The sequence below is a fragment of the Crocodylus siamensis genome, chromosome 11 (genome assembly GCF_052110815.1).
Source record: "Crocodylus siamensis isolate JL-2025a chromosome 11, ASM5211081v1, whole genome shotgun sequence".
Lineage (NCBI taxonomy): Eukaryota > Metazoa > Chordata > Crocodylia > Crocodylidae > Crocodylus > Crocodylus siamensis.
The window spans coordinates 54,716,707-54,735,991 of NC_143405.1; positions in this window are offsets into that span (position 1 = coordinate 54,716,707).

Here is a 19,285-nt window from a genome sequence, read left to right on the forward strand (position 1 = left end):
AAATAGAAAAGGAAACTCTTATACCAGCAGCAGCAGGTATCCAGAATAGGGTATACCTGTAGAACTCTGGCAGTTTAAATTCACACTTTTAGATTACATAGGAAAGTTTTTGATATGCCATATTTACTCAAATTCAGAACAGCTCAGATTGTAAGATGACCCCCAATAAGTAGATTCTATATAAGGGGGGGGAAGCATAAATGTGGAATAGTTTTCCAGGTCTAGAATCCAATTATTGGAAGTTTGCCTTGAATTTGTCCCCCTCCCATTGCTACAGCAGGGAAAGTAAATTTGGGGGGTCAGATAGCCCCCTTGTTCTCTGCCCCCATCCCAACTTCTTTCTCCTGCAGCCTCTTCCTTATTGTCAGACCCTGATTTCACTGAGCACATGGAAGTGAGGAGTAAATTTTACAAACACTGACCAAAAAAATAAACATACCTATAGTAATTTGCATATAGAAAAATTATTACAGGTACCCATAGACTTAGTTCATCATGGGTTGATGCAGTCTACCTCTTCTGAAACTGCTGTAGGTTTTAGCACTGATATTCCATAAATACACTTTTAAGCAGCACTTCTGTACCTACTAGTATATAGTACAAGCTATGAATGACATTAGTCAGGAGCCAAAAAGTTCATGATTTACCATACAGTTAAATGGGCTGGGCCCCAAAACAGACAACAGCTTTTTAAGTCATGATGACCCTACAGCTCAGCATGTGTGCATGCTCCAGATACCCTCCACATAGGATTCATGTGCTAATTAGTCCCCAGTCATGACTGGAACCAGGTGTTTTTGTCATGAGTGCTGGGATTATCCAAAAATTGATATGCAGGTGAGGTGCAAGGCAACCTGGTCAAGGCCCATTGGATAAGGCTACTGTATAGAGAAACAGAGTCAAGTCCAAGTTAAATGGGCACCTAAGCAAGGCCTTTAAAATCTATACATGGTTACACAAGGGCCCCCTCTGCGTGGCATGGAACTGTTAGCACAAAGAATAAGAAAAAGACAATTTTATAACCAGAGTACAGATCCTGGGAGGGGGAGAGGTGAAATATGTACTATACATGGACGATACAAATGTAGCAGTTAGACACAGACTTTCAATGGAAAGGGTGGTAAAGCAGACATCAGACTAGGGAAAAGTGATGGGAGCTAAAAAAAATAAATCAAAAAGCACCATACTGGGAATTGGGAATTGGAAGGACTTGGAGAAGCTGGAATTTGAAAAAATAAGAGCAGAAGAAATCAGAGTGCTAACAGATCCCAATGGATTCTGAAAGGAAAGGCATTACACTATGGCAAAAGGTGACAGCACACTACAGCAAACTCTTTACTTATGGTCTAGAAAGACACTGTCCTCTGCTGGAAAACTGGTGGTGGCTGAGGCTGTTACTACTGATTATTTTGTGTATGGGATTGTATTCCCACTGACATGATGGCAGAAAGCAAAAGTACAGAAGGAAATATGCATGTTCTTCTGAAATGCCAAAAGAGAAAAGTTGGCTAGAACTGAACTGTAAGGTGCAGAAGAGGATTGCTGGACTTGGGATTGTTCATCTATGTGAAATATGTAAGTGTGAGATGCAAGGCAGTAATGAAAGGAAAGAGAAAAGCAGAGCGTATCACCCAATTTCATGCAGCTGCAATTTTGAGGAAATGGGGATTATATCAAACCACTTTGAAGAGTCCATGGGCATGGCAGCCACCAATTTATTACATCAAGATGGAAGGATTCATGGAGAGGGATAAAATGGGGAAGGTAGGGCTGGAGGTCCTGAAGGATCATCAGAAATTGATGGCAGTGGTAAGGGAGAGAGACAGGATAGCACCGATGGGAAACTTCATAGAAGGACAAATGAAGATGGTGTGGGGAGTGACGGTCGACAAACAACTAAAAGGCAAACATACTGACCTAGCACGTACGGTTGTAAGAAACATCTTGCCAGTGAAAAAAGTGCAGCACAGATGTAGCTTGACAAACTTATCAAGGTACCTAACAGAGAAGTGAGAGGAAGAAGAAACACCAGGACATGTGTCTTGGGAGTGTACATCTGGGGTCTGCTGCTTTCTTAGTGTCACCAAAATAAATCTGTCATTAGCACAGGAGATGGCACTATATGGAGTCATACCAAAAGGACTGGAGGAAATGTTATTAAGGACTTTATTCAAGTCAAGTCAGTCCCGAGGCTGCTGCGACCACTGGGGCACCTTAGATGCTGTAACAACCCTCCTCCGCTCCGTCCTGTGTTTAGACCCAGGCCTCAAGTGATCCAGTATAAGGTTAGCTGAGTTGCTTTGCATCACTGGTGATTCTTCAGGCAAAGTGACCTGATGGCACCCATCTCCTTCCCAGGTATGGATGGCTGTTGGCTCACAAGCTCATTGACAGGTCTTATTTTTAGTCCTGCTGCATAGCCACATACCCTCCTCACCCAGGCTAGCCTAGATGGGGTTGCTGACAACCTGACCATGGAACAGGCTGTACTGGTTTACAAACAGCAGACCAAGAGAGGCCTGGCCTAATGGCATGTGTTAACACGTGTTAAGACTAGTTAATGGAAAGTAAGGAACCTCTGGGTGTTTAAGGGGTTGGCTTTCACTGAAAGTGAGTGCCTGAAGCTGGAGCTGCATGAACTGAAATACTACATCAATCAGGACAAGAAAGAGATCAGAGAAGTGGAGGAAAAAGGACTGGACACACTTGTTTCACTAAACCAACAGAGAGGACTGATGGGAGAGGCAGAGAGTTTCAGGTGGTTACTGAGGTAACAGTTTTTCATGGGGTTCTGTATGAAGATATGAAGATTTCTGTAAGGGTTGTTTTTTGTGGGACACTGATGCATGTTTTTTAAGAGTTTAATATCTGTAGTTGTATGGTTTGGTTATATAGTTGCTTCTATGATGAGAAGTCTTGGTAACACAAAAATGCTCAATATGTTTAGTTTTGTGAGTGTAGTGTGATTAAATGCCTTTTTAATGAAATTTGTAAAAGGGTTCCCATCAACACGTTCACCTTTTGGCTAACAGCAATTATTTTTGGCACCAAAAGGAGGGTGTCGGGGCTGGCTCTGGTCCTCTCAGTGCCAGCCTGATATTGCAGTACTTCCAGGCACAGTACCAGTTCCCTATTGAGGGAACACCTGCCTGTTTTTAAGGCACCCTCCCCCAAAAGAGAAAGTTCCCATCAGTATGTTTGTCCCATATAGGCCATGTGTCTTATAGTCATGCTCAGTGTTGGCTGCATTTAATCAAGTTAGTTGGTTTCTATTACTGAGCACGTGCTGCTTTTGGCAGTAGTTTAATTATGTATTTACTGGGGTTTCCTGGTATACGAACGTAAGACTAGGGGATTTCTTCCTCATGTTTACTGGGGGAAAGCAACGCATCTTATATTTGAGTAAATACAGGAAGCAAGGCCTAATGAAGCTGTGCACACTGGTGAAACACCGCAGACATTTCAATAATGGGAGGAGGTATATAAAGGATTATAAAAAATGACTGATTGATCTCTAGGAGAGATGCATGAACTAGTGAAACAGCACATATTGCAACAGTGGTAGAAATATACAGAAACACTGAGGTAAAGAAATGAGACGTCTACTGTGCGAAGCTTCAGTCCCTGATTCAATTTGGTGGACATTCAGCCCAATTCGGTTGCTGAATCCCTGAATTCGAATCGAATCAGGGGACCCATTAATCTCTCCAAATCGAATCAGAACCCTCCAAATCAATACAGAAAGGGTTGGTTCTGCCATAGAGACAGCCTTAAATGTTTTTTCTACGTACCTCTAGGTAGCAGGGGCTCATGAGTCTTGTGATGCTGGGGCGCATGGGGCGTCCCTCAGAAGCACGGGGAGCCCCCCAGGGCACTCAGCAACAGACCCAGAAGCACTTCCAGTCCACTTCCAGGTCTGCTGGGGAGCATGCTGCCCCCCCGCTCCCTGACTTGATGACTGGTGTCTCCTGGTTCTGGGGGCGGGGGGGGGGTACCCCTGCGGCTGTTCACTGAGCCAGAGAGGGATGGGGGGGCTGGGCAGTGCACTCCCTGGCAGACCTGGAAGTAGACCAGAAGTATTTCTGGTCTACTTCTGGGTTTGCCTGCCACCGAGCATGTGGAGGGCCCCCCACACTCCTGTAGGATGCTCCATCTGCCCCAGCACTGCAGCGATCACAAGCCATGCCTCGTACTTCGAGTTATGTAGAAAAAACTTTTAAAACCATGTCTATGTCCGAATTGCTGATTCTCCAAATCAGCTTCGAATCTTCAGATTCGGATTTGGCTGATTCGAATCAGGGACAGTGATCCAACTCAATGAATTGAATCACTGTCCCTGATTCGGGCTGAATCCAAATCCGAACCAAATAGGGCCCAGTTTGCACACCCCTAATGAGCACCTCCCTTTTTCCAACACTCAAACAGTGGATTGATTATCGACTTTCAAAAGAAACAGCCTTACAAATGTGAATGCTCAACGTAAAGGGCTGCAGATAAGTCATCACTTGTATTTGTAACAAATAACAAGGTAAAGCTTGAAAGGAGGTCAACTGTTTCTTCCAAATTACAAAGCTTTACTAAATTCCAAAAACAAGTAAAAGGAACAAGTTGCGTTTGAGCCTTTCAATCCATATAATAATCATTATTCTGTTGATTTGCAAAATAAGAGTGTTCAGCTTTGATGTACTGTACTGCATATAAAAATTCTCTAGTAGCAGCATTGTTCCTCCAGGTTTTTTCCCCTCAAGTAATTTGATTTCCTGAATGACATTAACTATAAATAGATATAAAAAGCTGTAACTAACACATTTATTCAGACTTTCTTCAGTGACATATTAAAATATAACAGCAATGTTGGGTGGGGGGGGAATGAGTGTCTTGAAAAGTATCAAGCAAATATACATTTAATGTTATTAACCCTCACTGTGAAGCCACTCTACATTAGGAAAACTAATGTGAATCACTGTCACTAGAAATTGCCCATATATCTCCCTCACTGATTTTTACAGATAAAATGAGCCCTTGTCAACTGGTATCATTACAGAGGTGGAGACAAAAATTATATGCATTACATTAGTGCTTAGCCGCTCCAGCTAATATCAGGACTCGCATGAACCTCTTCTCCACAGACAAAGACAGGACACCTTTCTGTAGGACATGCTTTAGTTGCATACAAGCTATTGGGTTCAATATAGGAATAATGATCAAAATCTATGTCAGCCTCTCTCAAACCTTGGACTGTGCCCCCCGGCAGGGCACAAAACATACCGAGGGAAGGTACATGCAAAATTTCAGAAGCAATCAGTGCTGCTCCCTCCCCCCCCGACTTCTACTATTGTCACATCCCTCCTGCCCTCAACTCCCTCACTGCCCATTTCCACCAGCAAAGGGAGTGAGCAGCAGTCGACAGCAAGGAAAGTGGTGGTGACAGCTGAAGTGCAGGTAGAGTGCTTGACTTCATAAGCCCCTAAGATTTGAGAAACACAGGCCTACATTATTCAGTCATTAAGCTAGATGGTCTGTCCCCATCTTACCTTAGAAATCAGCCCTCTTCCTAGTTGAAATGCACTTAGAGCATGGCTACACAGCAAAATAAAAGTGTGATTGCAGCAGAGGGAACAACACTGAAGCTAGGTTTCATCTAGCTAGTGAAGTAAACAGCAGCAATGAAAATGCCATGACATAGGACTCGACATGTGTTAGCAACCAAGGGCCTAGATGGATCATAAAGTGGTTGCTCAGCCATACCAAAATCCTTACCATTGCCTCTTCGCTGCTGTTATCACACTATTTGGAGTAAATCAAATGCAAATATACCTACAATTACAGCTCCAGTTTTGCTGGGCTAAGAGACCACTTTTTTCACATCACCTTCATAATATATTTATTGCTTTTCAGTGGGAAAATTTGGCAATTTCTTAATTTATGTCATTTATTTGGCAATACAATAAATTACTTTTATTTGCATTTGGACTGGTTTATATTCACAGCATTCAAAAGATATATTTTCCCATCAACTGATACATTATGGTCAATAAAATTTTAATCAATCAAGAAGCTCTGAAAGCAGGAAACAATGAAAAATATCTGTTCCTTTCTTCATGACCTGGCTGCTCCTAGTTACAGTTCAGACACCTCCAGTTTTTTCGCCTTTTCAGACAAGGATCAATGGATGTCCGTGTGGAGCAAGTTATTTTGCCAGTATGAGGAAAGTTGGTCAGAATCTAGCTATCAAACGATTATTAAGAGCTCTTTCTGTGCCATCTAGCCTTGTCTAATACTTCAACCCTGATCCACCTTTAAGCTGGGTCAATATTAGAACTCCAGTGAAGGCTCCAAACTTCCCGAGAAGCATGAAAAGTTTTGTAACGCTACTGTTCCACCTCAGTGAGGAGGTTAAAATATTTCTCCCTACATTTAGTTTTCCACTATCTATTGTGAGAGGCAAAAAGGTCTGGATATTTGTTCTCTATTCAGTACTCAGCTCAACAGAAATACATAGTGAATGTGAAAAGATTCAGAAATATTATATGGGAAAGTTTAAAGTGACCATCTGTTTCAAATATTCCAGGCCAGTCCTGAATTTTGGGGTTGTGTCCCAATATTGTTATGATACTTTCTGAAAGAACTTTTGTCCCAAATTGAAGAACTGTCCGGCCCTAGATCAGCACCAGACAACATCCTGAAGTGGAAGCAGTATAGCCACATTCACGTGGCACTATATCTAGACTAATTAGTTCTACTTCTCAGGAAAGCTACTGAACTAGCCCATTAGTTCGGTGATGCTTTAAGGAAGCTATACTAACCAGAACCAAAAGTGATGTCAACTTTTGATTTGAAAAGTGTGTGGACTATTCAGGATATTGTCTTGGATTATGCCCCATGAAAAATGATCACTTTAGACAAGCCCGCAGGGAGGAAGATTGTCGTCTATGATCATCTTATCTGTGGGTCTAAAGATTGGCTAAGGCCAATCTGGGATCGACAGGAACTATTGCAACACAGGCACATGTTTCCTTGCAGGGTGGGTGGCTCTGGATTCCTGATTTGGTCTGCAGCGCATTGTTTCTGCCACTCCTACTTTTCCATCTCCTCTTGTCTTCATGAGGTTTCAAAGTATTGACATCCTTGCAGCAGCCTCTTTCTCCATTTTGTGCAGTCCTGGGCGAAAGTCTCCCACAAGTTTATGTTCATATTTCACTTCTTCAAGTTGGCCTTGAGGACATCCTTGAAGTACTTTTTCTGTCCTCCTCTTCAGTATACACCTTGACTGAACCCGGAGAATAAAACTTGCTTCCGAAGTCTGAAGTCAGAACTCAGGATGACGTGGCCGGTTCCGTGAAGCAGATGTTGAACGATCATTGCTTTGATCCTCGTGGTGTTTGCTTGTGAGAGGACATTAATGTTGATGCATTTGTCTTCCCACTAGATTCAAAAGACTTTCCGAGGACAGCGTTAATGGTATTAATCCAGCAACTTGAGGTGTCTCCTGTACATTATCCACATCTCAGCTCCATATAGTAAGGTAAGCATTATGACTGCTTGATAAACCATGACAATGAATTTGGATGAGAATCCTACTCCCTTGGGAGATAAATTGGCCGTGTTTACAAATGGTAAAAATATTTCCATCAATTTAAATGAATTTTGCATGGGGCCATAAGTTGGTTGATGGTCAACAAAGCATAGCCAACAGGAAGAAAAACAACAAATAAAAGGAAAAGATACCGTGCAATCTACAATTCAAAATGTAGTTGGAAATAAGTCCATCACAGCAAATAGGGTAGATCCAATTAATAGCCAATGTTAACAGTTCTGTAAATGGTGGCTAATAGATTTGCCATGACAAGTTAAATCCACCTTACCACTCCCTTTCCACTAAAAATAAAGCTTCTCCTTTGTACTAATAAACTGCCAAGCACGCAAGTAATTTTCAGATAAATGGTATTTAGACATAACAACAATATCCTGTATGTACAATAGTAGAAATGATTTAGGGGTAGAGAGATAACAGGACTGGAAAAAAATAATCGCGTTAAAAAATACAACAGTTTATATTTTTCATGTTATCCTTTATTAGAGAAATAAACAAAAGCCCTTTGACATTCTGAATCATTCAACAAATTAAAATTCACTGCACATTATTCACTACATATATATATAAAATTCACTACATATATATATGAATAGTATGGCCCTGATTACCAATACAGACAACGGCTTTGAAAAAGTCACTAAAAACTGTAGCCGTCTTCCTTTCTCTCTCAGTTGCATATGACAGAGTCTGGAGACAAGGACTCATGTTAAAGTTTCTGGACATCACATTGTCTTCAAATTGCTCATTTGTTAGACAACATGCTTAGTAATAGATGGTTAGATATCAGAAAAAAACTTCCTTGCTAGGAGGACAGTAAAACACTAAAACAGGTTACCCAGAGAGGTGGTGGAATTTCCATCCTTGGAGGTTTTTAAGACCCAGCTTGACAAAGCCTTGGCTGGGATGATCTAGCTGGGGATTGCCCTGCTTTAAGCAGGGGGTTGGACTGGATGACCTCCAACCCTCATTTTCTATGGTTCCAGATTTTTTCTGCTAACATTAAGAGTAGACCACAGAAATTGAACAATAGTCTCCCATAGGGATCAGTCCTTGTGCTTTTCTGTTTAACCTTTACATTTGTGACCTCCCAAGTACCTCCTCAAGAAAATGTATATATGCTGATGACATAGGCTGGTTATGCTTTCCAGAGCAGAAATAATACTTGTATCTGATCCAAATCCTTTAGATACCTACTTTTAACAATGATGTCTGCACCCAAGCCCTGGGAAAAATGGAAGTGTCTACATTTCAGTTGAATAATAAACAAGCTAATTATTGTTTTCAGAAACCGGCTCCTACGTTATAATGGTCCTCCTAAATATTTAGGAATCGTCCTAGATAGAACATTGTCCTATAAACCCCCCCCCATATAACTATGACAGGAGCCAAGTTAAAAACCCATAATAATTTGCTCACTAGGACTTCTTGGGGAACTGATGCTGATGCACTGAGAACAGCAGCTTTAGTGCTGGTCTACTTTTCAGGGCAAGGGACAGATATTACACAAACCGGTTTACATGATCAGAAACTGGTTTAAACCTGTAACAGAACAGAGGTACAGTGCACCTACACACACTGAGTCTTTGTGGCTTCTCTAAAAGTTGTGATGGAAGAGATAGGGTTTCAAATTCCCCAAGACTGCGATTCCAGTACATTTCCTCATTGCAACCTGGGATAAGGATTCCAAACTTCCGATTTAGTCACCAACCACCAATCTGAATAACACAATATCAAATATTTCACTTGGACACTTTTTAAGCAAGTTGTTCTTATTTCTACTGTTGTTTTGCCATCTTCTAGTATAAAAAATAAATCAATACTTCAAATGAGAGACTGTTGCAGAAGAAATAAAACCTTCTTCAAAAACAGTAATTTTTTTTTTTTTTTTTTGGCTTCTACTCGACCCAGGAGAGCACACAATTCACCAGCAGGCTCTCCATATGCCTGAAGAAGGGTGCTTGTGCCCAAAACTTGCAAAGAACAAATGTTTCAGCTCTTTAGTTAGTATACTAAAAGATATCACATCTACCCAAAAGACCTTGGCTAGCTTTTTTTCTTCAGAACATTTAAGTCAAGGAAACGCAAGCATTCCTATGAACAGCTTCAATGAACGGCATTTACCTACATAAAAAAAATATTCTTTTGGAAAATTCCTGACCAGCTGTGCAGCTGAGTTTGAGACTTACTAGATGTTTAATGAGGAAGCTTATTTTTGCATGATTTTCCAGCCTAATATTTGGTCATAATGATTTCACTGCAGTATGAGTGTGCACCCAAGCACTAGAGTACTCATCCAAACTGAGTGCCAAATGCTGAAAGGAACTGCACTTTCCTTGGAGTTTAGAGTTTCTTATGAGCCAATAACATTCAACACATCTGAGAATCAACTTGTACTTCCAAATTTCTTCAAATTTTCCCAGAACTATTCTAAGCATTTAAGAAAAAGTCAGCTGATAATCCCCATTACAGGCACCTATGGTGAGCGTTAAGGAAAGACTGATATTTTGATAGAAGTCTACCTCATGACAACTAACGTCAACTTGCAAAACACCAAAGGGCTGCATTACCTGGTATGCTATATTTTCAGTTGAGTTTTTTATTGATTTTTCACTGCAGCATCTTTTATTTATCATTTATTAATCATTGTTTTAGTGACCTCCACAGAGCCTGCAATTCAAGCCACAAACCATCTCTCTCTTTTACTTGAAGAGGCAAGATTTAAAAAAAAAGGATGGAGGAAATTAATAGTACTACCTATGCAGAAGCAACTGGAGTATGTAAATACATACCCCAGTTCTTCATCCTACATTAGCACCAGGAAGCCTCAGTTGATACGTGGACTGCATTAGACCCAATGTGCTGGTCAAACATAAATGAAGAGACATCGCCACTGTGAATCTCTCAATCTAAATATACAGGAAATACAAAAGGCTGCCGAAGAAATCAGAAACATGAATCAAACACCAGGATAATGATAGCAGCAAGATTAGAGTCTAAGCTTCCTGCTTACCAGTCCTGATGTCTGGACCCCCCATTGCTTTCCTGGGGTCCAAGCATCTCCTGGCAGATACCCAATACCTCTACAGGAAAACCTGTGGGAGCATAACACCCAACAGCCCAAGCACCAAGAGTGTTTCAAATGTTATTATTCTTTTCTGAATTACTGTCCCACGCACATATCAACTCCCCCAGGCACACAGCTTTGAGATCGAAAAAGGTTAGAGAACCATATGAGGAAGCCTGTAGCTTCGCTGGGCTCTGCATGTTACAACAGTTTTCTCTAACAGGCAATGTGAAATCCCTTTTTACTTTTACAATTCTTATTCTCCCCACCTCAGTTCATCATTCGAAAGGCCAGAGTTAAAAGACTGATTCATTCTCATCAAGTCCCAGCCTTGGCAAAAACAGGAAATACCAACAGACCAATAGTTCATCATCTAGACACTTGCTGTCCCTGCCTGCCTTCCAAAAAGTAGAGAGTAGTTCCTCCTCTTCCCCTCCTCCCTCCACCCCCTGTTTCCAGACGCCCATTCTGCAGCCCTGTCCAGTTTATGGTTTACTCTCATATTCTGCTGACTTGGGCAGTTTGTACCCTAGAATATTTCAAATGCCAGTTGTGAAAAGTCACTTCAATTACTCACGGGCCAGCTTTGTTCTCAGTTTCCAACCCAACCTTTGTTTTAAAATCTATATTACATGTACCTGAAACCAGCTCTCTTCTGTTAACCTGTTCCATTCCCCAGCAGGCTTCAAATGTCACCTATTCTTCTGAAGATGTGTTGCATTCTTCTCCTTCAGGGCCAGAGGGTTACCAGACAGGTATTTGCACCATCCCTCTTTTAGGCTGGTTACAGGGGGGTGGAGAGGTTAAGTCACAGGCTTACGTTGCACTTTGAGGCTGGAACCACCTAGCTATGGAAGATAAACAGGCCTCATTCCATCTCCCTCCAGCCAGCTGGAGGCTTTTAGCCTTAGCTACACAGCTTAAGGCTAAAATTAGCTATGCCTTCTAATTTTTATCATAAAAGTGGCTAGTAAAGCACATAATAGTGCATACTTTGCCTCAAGATGTGCATGATACAAGGCACAGAAAGTTCCAACAGTGCCCGGTAATTATCCTTCTCCTGAAACATGTCAAACAGTTTGCAAAATGGATCTTAAGCAAAAGCTGTTTTGTTTAATAAAATGATTAGTGTAGCAGATTTTCCCCTGTCAAGGAACACAAGAAATTGTCTCAATAGTCCCTCTGTTACCATCAGAGGAATTCCCCCTTGGAAGCTGGTCATAATTGGACACTTGTACAAGAATGACTGTACTGTCCTGCTTTTGTCTCTCACTGTTATGCACAGTGAACTGACATAGGCACGAGTGCATTGAGGGAAAGAGCAAGGGAATTTGCAGCGAAATACAAGGATGCCCATGCTATACACAATGTTTTCAGAACAAAAGCTGGTGTCAAAGCAAGAAAACATCAACATATGGACTTCTTCAAATAGAAGGGTAGATTTGCACCTTATAGGCTAACTAAAATATTCAAAATAAAACCCCACTAATTGTTGCTTTTCCACCAGACCGATTACCAGCAAAAAGCCAGGTAAAGGTTTTGAGAATTGCAGAAACCTAACATTACTGTCTGTCATACAGAGTATGGTTGTCTGAAGTTTTGTTCCACCAGACCATTTACTTGATATACATTTGATGTCATTTTAAATGAATACACTGCTACAGAAATACAATGCAGATTCGTTCTAGCTTCACTCAAAGGAAGACTGCTGAGACCTTCCGGTGCAAAAGCCTGCTGCCCCCAAACCCATATTTACTCATTTTGCCAGCCAGGTAAAATATCTGCATTGAATATTTTAGAACCAGCATTTGTCTACTAAGCATTTTTTAACCTATAGGTGCCATTTTAATATATACTGAGCCTTTACCTGTGCGAAAGCAAAACCTCATGCTCATGAATGACATGCATTAACTTTACAGGTGCAGACTTCTGTACAGCATTAAGTAAAACATGCATAAACAGAGGTACAGTTTGCGTTTGTGCTTGGTGGGGGAGAATTATCTTATTTACTTAAAAATAAGATGAAATTTGCCCCCCATTCAGCATGCTGAAAAAAGGCGGAGGGGGGGAGGATAGGCAGGTGGCTGCTGTAGCTCTAACTGGTCCTGAGTCAGTGTCCCCTTTCACTTCCTCTCTACAGATTCTGCCCTTGCTGCCTACCTGTCCCCTTCCCCGTACCATGAGGCAAAGCTTGGCTCTGGCTCAGGCTGGGTTCCCTCCGAGGCATGAAGCACATGGGAACTCCTTCCTCTGCCTGGCCAGTCAGCAGCACCAGCACTGCTGCATGACCAAGCAAGGGCTGAACATCCACCTGCTGTGCTCCAGGAGGAAAGAGCCCCAGCAGTGTCTGACAGTAAGGGGGTGGGGAGAAAAAGGCAAAGACTGGGGGGAACATGGAAGGAAAAGGCAAAGACTGGGGACGGTGGAGGGAGGGGCAGAGGCTAGGGGTGCGGTGTGGGGAGGAGGAAGGCTGCAGGGAGAGGGAGTGGAGGGGACAAAGGGCAAGGGGGTCACCTGACACCCCCTCCCCCCAACAAACCACTGATCTCCCTGCTATTAGTGGGGGGAAGGGAATTCAAGACTTCGATTCTATACCTGGAAAATTATAACAAATTTAAAAAATTCTATGTATTAAAAGCTAACTATTGGGGGCTCATCTTATATATGAGTAAATACGGTAATGCTGGGGTGTAGGCAGCATAGAAATGCATGCAAGTATGCAAGGAGAGCCCATGTAAAGGCCAGATATAAATGAGGACTCAGGTTTTCAAAGAGGGCTTTAGCCACAAAACTCCAACTCAATGGTTCTTGGGTGGCTGAATCTGCAAATTTGCAATGGAAATCTTCACCGCTTTCCAAGATGCACTTCGTATTTGAGAATATGAACCACATTTTCAGAACCAGATTTTCAAAACTACACAGGAATTTGCATGCCCAAACAGCCTGAATAGTGAGACTGCATGCACAGTGATTGTAAAATGCAAATAGGCAGTTAAAAATTAACCTAGAGATGAATGTATAAGACTTCTAGGAACAGGACGTGCAGATTAGACTTGCAAGTCTACAGGAATTTTGTACACACACAAGTGAACAATTTATATAAAGCTAAGGATCTGCCAGATGCTCTCAGCAAGTCACAAAATCATGTTAAAATCCCACTGTTTGACAACTTGCTGCAATTGTAACGTTCAGAGTAGGTACAATCAAAAGCTTCTGTAAAACACATAGCTCTTCTGAGTGAGCATCCCATCTCTTAAAAAAGCTGGATCAATTCATGGTGTTGTGTTAAAATCAGATAAAACTCACTTTGGAGGTTTTTGTGCCACCGGAGCTCAAAGGCTGCAGAAAAAGTCCTGGGGCATAAAAGTGATAGGGTGAAGGTGAGAAAAGGGCATTCTACAGAATAGGGTTTCAGTCCAGGACAGGGCTGAACGTCCTGGTCCTGACCCAACAAAGCACTCCAGAACGTGCATACCTCTAGGCACACCAATAACCCCACTGAAGTCAATATTAAAGGGATTTGCCTGGTCCAGGCTAACGTGCCTACATACTCCAATAGAGCAGCCTAAAAGCACAGGGAGATCTTCACAAATTGCTGTGATTATCTTTCTAAATGGCTGACCTTGACCTGCTTGGTTCTGAAAAGCAAGCACATTTGTAGAAACACGTCCTAGATTAATCACAGCAACAGATGCTGAAGTGCTGCCATATCAGAAAACAAGAGCCCTCTTGTAAATGTGGATGTTGCGCAGAGTTTTTAAAATAAGTCGCTGCTTGTGGCCCCCCAGTGCAGGGTTCCAGATCCTCCAAGCATTAACCCGAGCCTTCCATTTAAATTTATTTCACCGAAGGGCCGGTTCTTCCTATTGCAAGGCATGTGTACAGAATTTGTGTATAAACCTAAATTCAGTCGCAGACATTGACAATGATAGAAGCAGTATCTAATAGCTGCCCTAGTGCAATATGGTTGTCACTAACAGCAGAGTAGCCCATTATTAGATTGTCAAGAATCTTTGATTTAGAGGCCATAAAATGTAGTATTTCATCAGGGACTTGCTATACCAAGCTTCTTTTAGCCTAAAGCACATAAGATTAAATTGTTGAAAAATCAAGAACTCCTGAATCTTAATTATGTCTTCTCATTTGTGTACTTATTCACATGCACTTTTAGATTCTTTGCATAACCATTGAAAAAAAGAAGACAAAAAAAGAAACAACAGGCAGGAAATACACTTAATTCACAGATGTTTCCATGCTGGTTTCTTATTCACAAAACTCATTTTCTATATTGCTGAAAATTAAGCTACAAGAATTAAATATATCCAAAAGAAAAGCGGCGATAGCGAGATTTGCTCCTCTAATAGCTGGTGACAAAAGGATGCCCTCCCTCTCTGGATTAGCAGTTAGGTCCCGCAAGACTAGTATTGTAGCTGTCATCCACAGGCACTAAGCGACCAACATTTTGGCCATTAGCCTCCGTTTCCCCATGATCATAGGTGGGATAACAACGCTCGCCTCCCAGGGACATTGTGAGGGCCAAACAAGTGCTTCAAGCAAGTGTTTGGTGAAGGACTCTTAAAAAAAAAAACCCTCCAGCCCTCACTTCTTCAAAGTAAACAAATACATTTTGGGAGTGAGGCCCTTTGAAGTGTAACAAGTCCACTTTGAAGTGTAACATCCCAGATTCATCAGCATAATATTTACTGTGCTTATTGTTTTGAATCTTCATTGCTTTTACTGGACTGAAAGGAACCATTCTTCCAAAAGTCTAGTTGGCTGCATGCATCCACCTACGTAGGATAGCATACAAGACTACCATGAAGCAGCTATCAGGGGCTCCCATCTTAATCCCTGGATTCACGTTAACATACTGAGCTCTTCATCTTTAAATCTTTGTATCAGTTTGGCCCAATAAACAGAGTCCTTTCAGCAGGCCTCCTTGACAGCAGCAAACAAGCTAGGGAAGTCCAGGGCTAAACCCTGGGGGATTGGAGGGAAGGGTTTCTCAAACAGAAGGACTTCAGCTGTGGAAATGCTCAGACTGAGAGTATGAGGATGCTCCTTCATAAAGGGTTGCAAACCCAAACTGCTTCTTGATGAAAATATCCTGGATTTATATTTTATATATTATTTATCCAATGCTCCAGGGATGCTGAGACAGACACTTTATTATGAACAGCTGGGCAGGAAATTGGGGGTGGGAGTTTTGTGAAGTGTTAAACTTCTCAACAATTAAGTTAAAATGCCAAAATACTTCAGCAGCTGAAGCAAAGAAATGACAACTTGGAAAGGCTGTTTTGATCCCTCAGAGAAGCTGTAGCTTGTTGCCTAGTGCTCTCATTTTATTCTAAAGGCTGGGCTCTCCCCACTCAGGCAGCTGGCCATGAAGCTGACTGCCCCTAGTCTTTCCCTCTCCTTAGGAGAACAAAGGTGGGACCTCCTGAGAGGTGTAGTCTGTCCAAGGGGCTCAGTCCAATAAAGCAGAATGGGAACATGACTATCAAACTAATACTCCCACCAAACACTTTGACAGCACACCCAAATCAAAATATTTTGATTTTTGACCAAAATACATCAGTTTGGGGGCATTTGGATTAAAAGGAAAATAATCCCCCATAGAAGGAGACATACTTTAATCAAAAACCCAATTTCCTGTTGAAAAAACCTTTGATTTAAAAAAAAATCACCAGACCTACTTATAAGCAAGGTACTCATGGTATCTTTGTATTTTAGAAGTGGCAACCTGTCACAACATCAGACTTAGCCAATTTACAAGGAGTGTTCCCTCACCTTACTGTTTTTTGGGCCTGGACTACACTGGTTACAAGATCAGCATGGCCTCTAGGTAACATCATCTCATGCAGGTGAGCCAAGAAAGGGTCTCTTTCTCTATGAGTCAGTAGGAACCGGGCCAAACTCATCTCAGCTGGAAGCAATTCTTTGCATATCTTTAAAAAATGACAGACTGCCTTCGCTTTAATGTTTGGTAATGATTTCCCTTAGAGCAAACTACTGCAGAAAAAAAACACTAGTTTTCAGCGAAGTTGATGCTAAGGAAAACTCTGAACAGCACAACCACAATGCACCCTGCTGGAAATAAAAAATACTGGCAAACTGTAAAATCTACTTAAGAGACCAAAGGATCATGGAGTAGCTGAACTGCTGTAATTTGAATGACATCACAAACATCTAATGAAATTTGCTGTTGTAGGAGAAATGTTTGTTCATCTCATTCCTGCAAGTTGGACTAAGCAATTGGTAAAGCAAATATGCACACCTCTCATGAATCACCAACCCTGAAATACAGAATCTAATCGCTTATATGCATGCTGAATATAACAAACTAGAGAAGTTTAAATTTAGGTGACAATAATTTGGGGGGTGAGAAGCCCATCAATCAGAGGCCCAGCTGCACAATGCACCTTCTACACTGCACATTTGGCATTCAGTCCTGATATTTTCACCCTTTGATGCATCAGTGTTTCTGCTCCCCATCATGCCAGGGCTCAGGACACATGCACCCATGTGGAACTCTTTTAACTATGCTATAATTAAAACAAACAAAAGTAACTTATGCTTTCTGAATCTCATAAAAGCTCGCATCTAAAACAAAAGTTGGCCTTGATACTTTTGTTTCACTTATGGCCAAACATACAGTTGACCGCAGCCATCCTGAAAGCAGTACTGTCAGGTGAGCAGGAGTCTCAAAACTAGCACCGTAAATAGCGGGAGCAGACTAAAGTCAAGTTGAGAGGTTGGTAGCAAGGGCAGAAAACCGTAGAAGAGACAAATAGAGAGATCAGAATGGGTATCTGGACTCAGATCTCAATGAAAGGGCCTACCAAAGGATTCACTGATAGCACATAAAAAGAGCTAAGACCTTGATTAGACACGTGAGGGAGCAACGGAGGCTGGAAAGGGAGAAAGTGAAGGCTCTAGCCAATAAAGCCAGAGATTTTATGAAGAAGGCCAGAGAAATGCAGGAGCACTTGTATTTACACATTTAAAACTTCAGCTCTATTCTAACAGCTCTGGAATTCAAACTCCACTAGTAACAATGCCCATGTTAAGGTTGCCATAAAGGGGCACATATCATCAATTCGAAACCTAGAGAAACAACATCTTCATTAATGATGTGGACATTGGAGTCAAGAGTGGACTGGCCAAGTTCGCCGATGACACCAAACTTTGGGGCAAAGCATCCACGCCAGAAGATAGGCGGGTGATCCAGGCTGACCTGGACAGGCTCAGCAAATGGGCAGACAAGAACCTCATGGTGTTTAACACCGAAAAATGCAAGGTTCTCCACCTTGGGAGGAAAAACCTGCAGCATCCTTACAGGCTCGGCAGTGCTACATTGGATAGCACTACAGAAGAAAGAGACTTGGGGGTCATCATTGACCACGAGATGATGAACATGAGCCTGCAATGCGATGCTGCGGCTAATAAAGCGACCAAAACGCTGGCTTGCATCCATAGATGCTTCTTGAGCAAATCCCGGGACGTCATTCTCCCCTTGTACTCGGCCTTGGTGAGGCCACAGCTGGAGTACTGCGTCCAGTTTTGGGCTCCACAATTCAAAAAGGATGTGGAGAAGCTTGAGAGAGTCCAGAGGAGAGCCACGCACATGATCAGAGGTCAGGAAAACAGATCTTATGATGACAGGCTGAGAGACATGGGACTCTTTAGCCTGGAAAAGCGTAGGCTCAGGGGTGATCTGATGGCCACCTATAAGTTTCTCAGGGGTGACCACCAGGATCTGGGGGAGCGTTTGTTCACCAGAGCGCCCCAAGGGATGACGAGGTCGAACGGTCACAAACTCCTGCAAGACCGTTTCAGGCTGGACATAAGGAAGAATTTCTTTACTGTCCGAGCCCCCAAGGTCTGCAACAGTCTGCCAGCGGAGGTGGTTCAAGCACCTACACTGAACACCTTCAAGAGTAAACTGGATGCTTATCTTGCTGGGATCCTATGACCCCAGCTGACTTCCTGCCCTTTGGGCAGGGGGCTGGACTCGATGATCTCCCGAGGTCCCTTCCAGCCCTGATGTCTATGAAATCTATGAAAGACCAAGCCAGTAGAAGAAAACAAGTAGGCTACCAGTCAGGAAGAAATGCTCTTACTGTTGGGGTCAGATAGGTTTTGGAATAGCATCTTAAAGGAAGAGGGACATTTAAAATTAGAGCTCTAATGCATTGTGGAAGCAACCTTGTACTGGCTCAGGGATGAATTTGTTTAACCCTTTTTTGCTATGTTGCCATGCAAGACCACAAACCCTCTCAGAACATGCTTCCTTGGATGGGAAGAAGGGATGTCCAGCATAGCCCTAGACTCTCAGAAGTTTCTGGTTAATGTTTCGACACCATGAAGAATGAATTAGTTAGAAACATTTTAATTACGATATGCCTGGGACCAACTCTAAGCCCCACAGGGAAAAATGAGATAAAATCTTATTGTACAAAAGCCACTTTATGAGTCTGTTGCCATAAAGAGGCTCCGGTGGCCACTTCCACCCACATAGAGCATAAGTCCCCTCTAAGGGGCTTTATTTTTATATAGAAGGAATATAAGGCATTTCCTGAGGAATCCAAGGTTGTCATCCCTACCATAGCAGCTCATTCCAT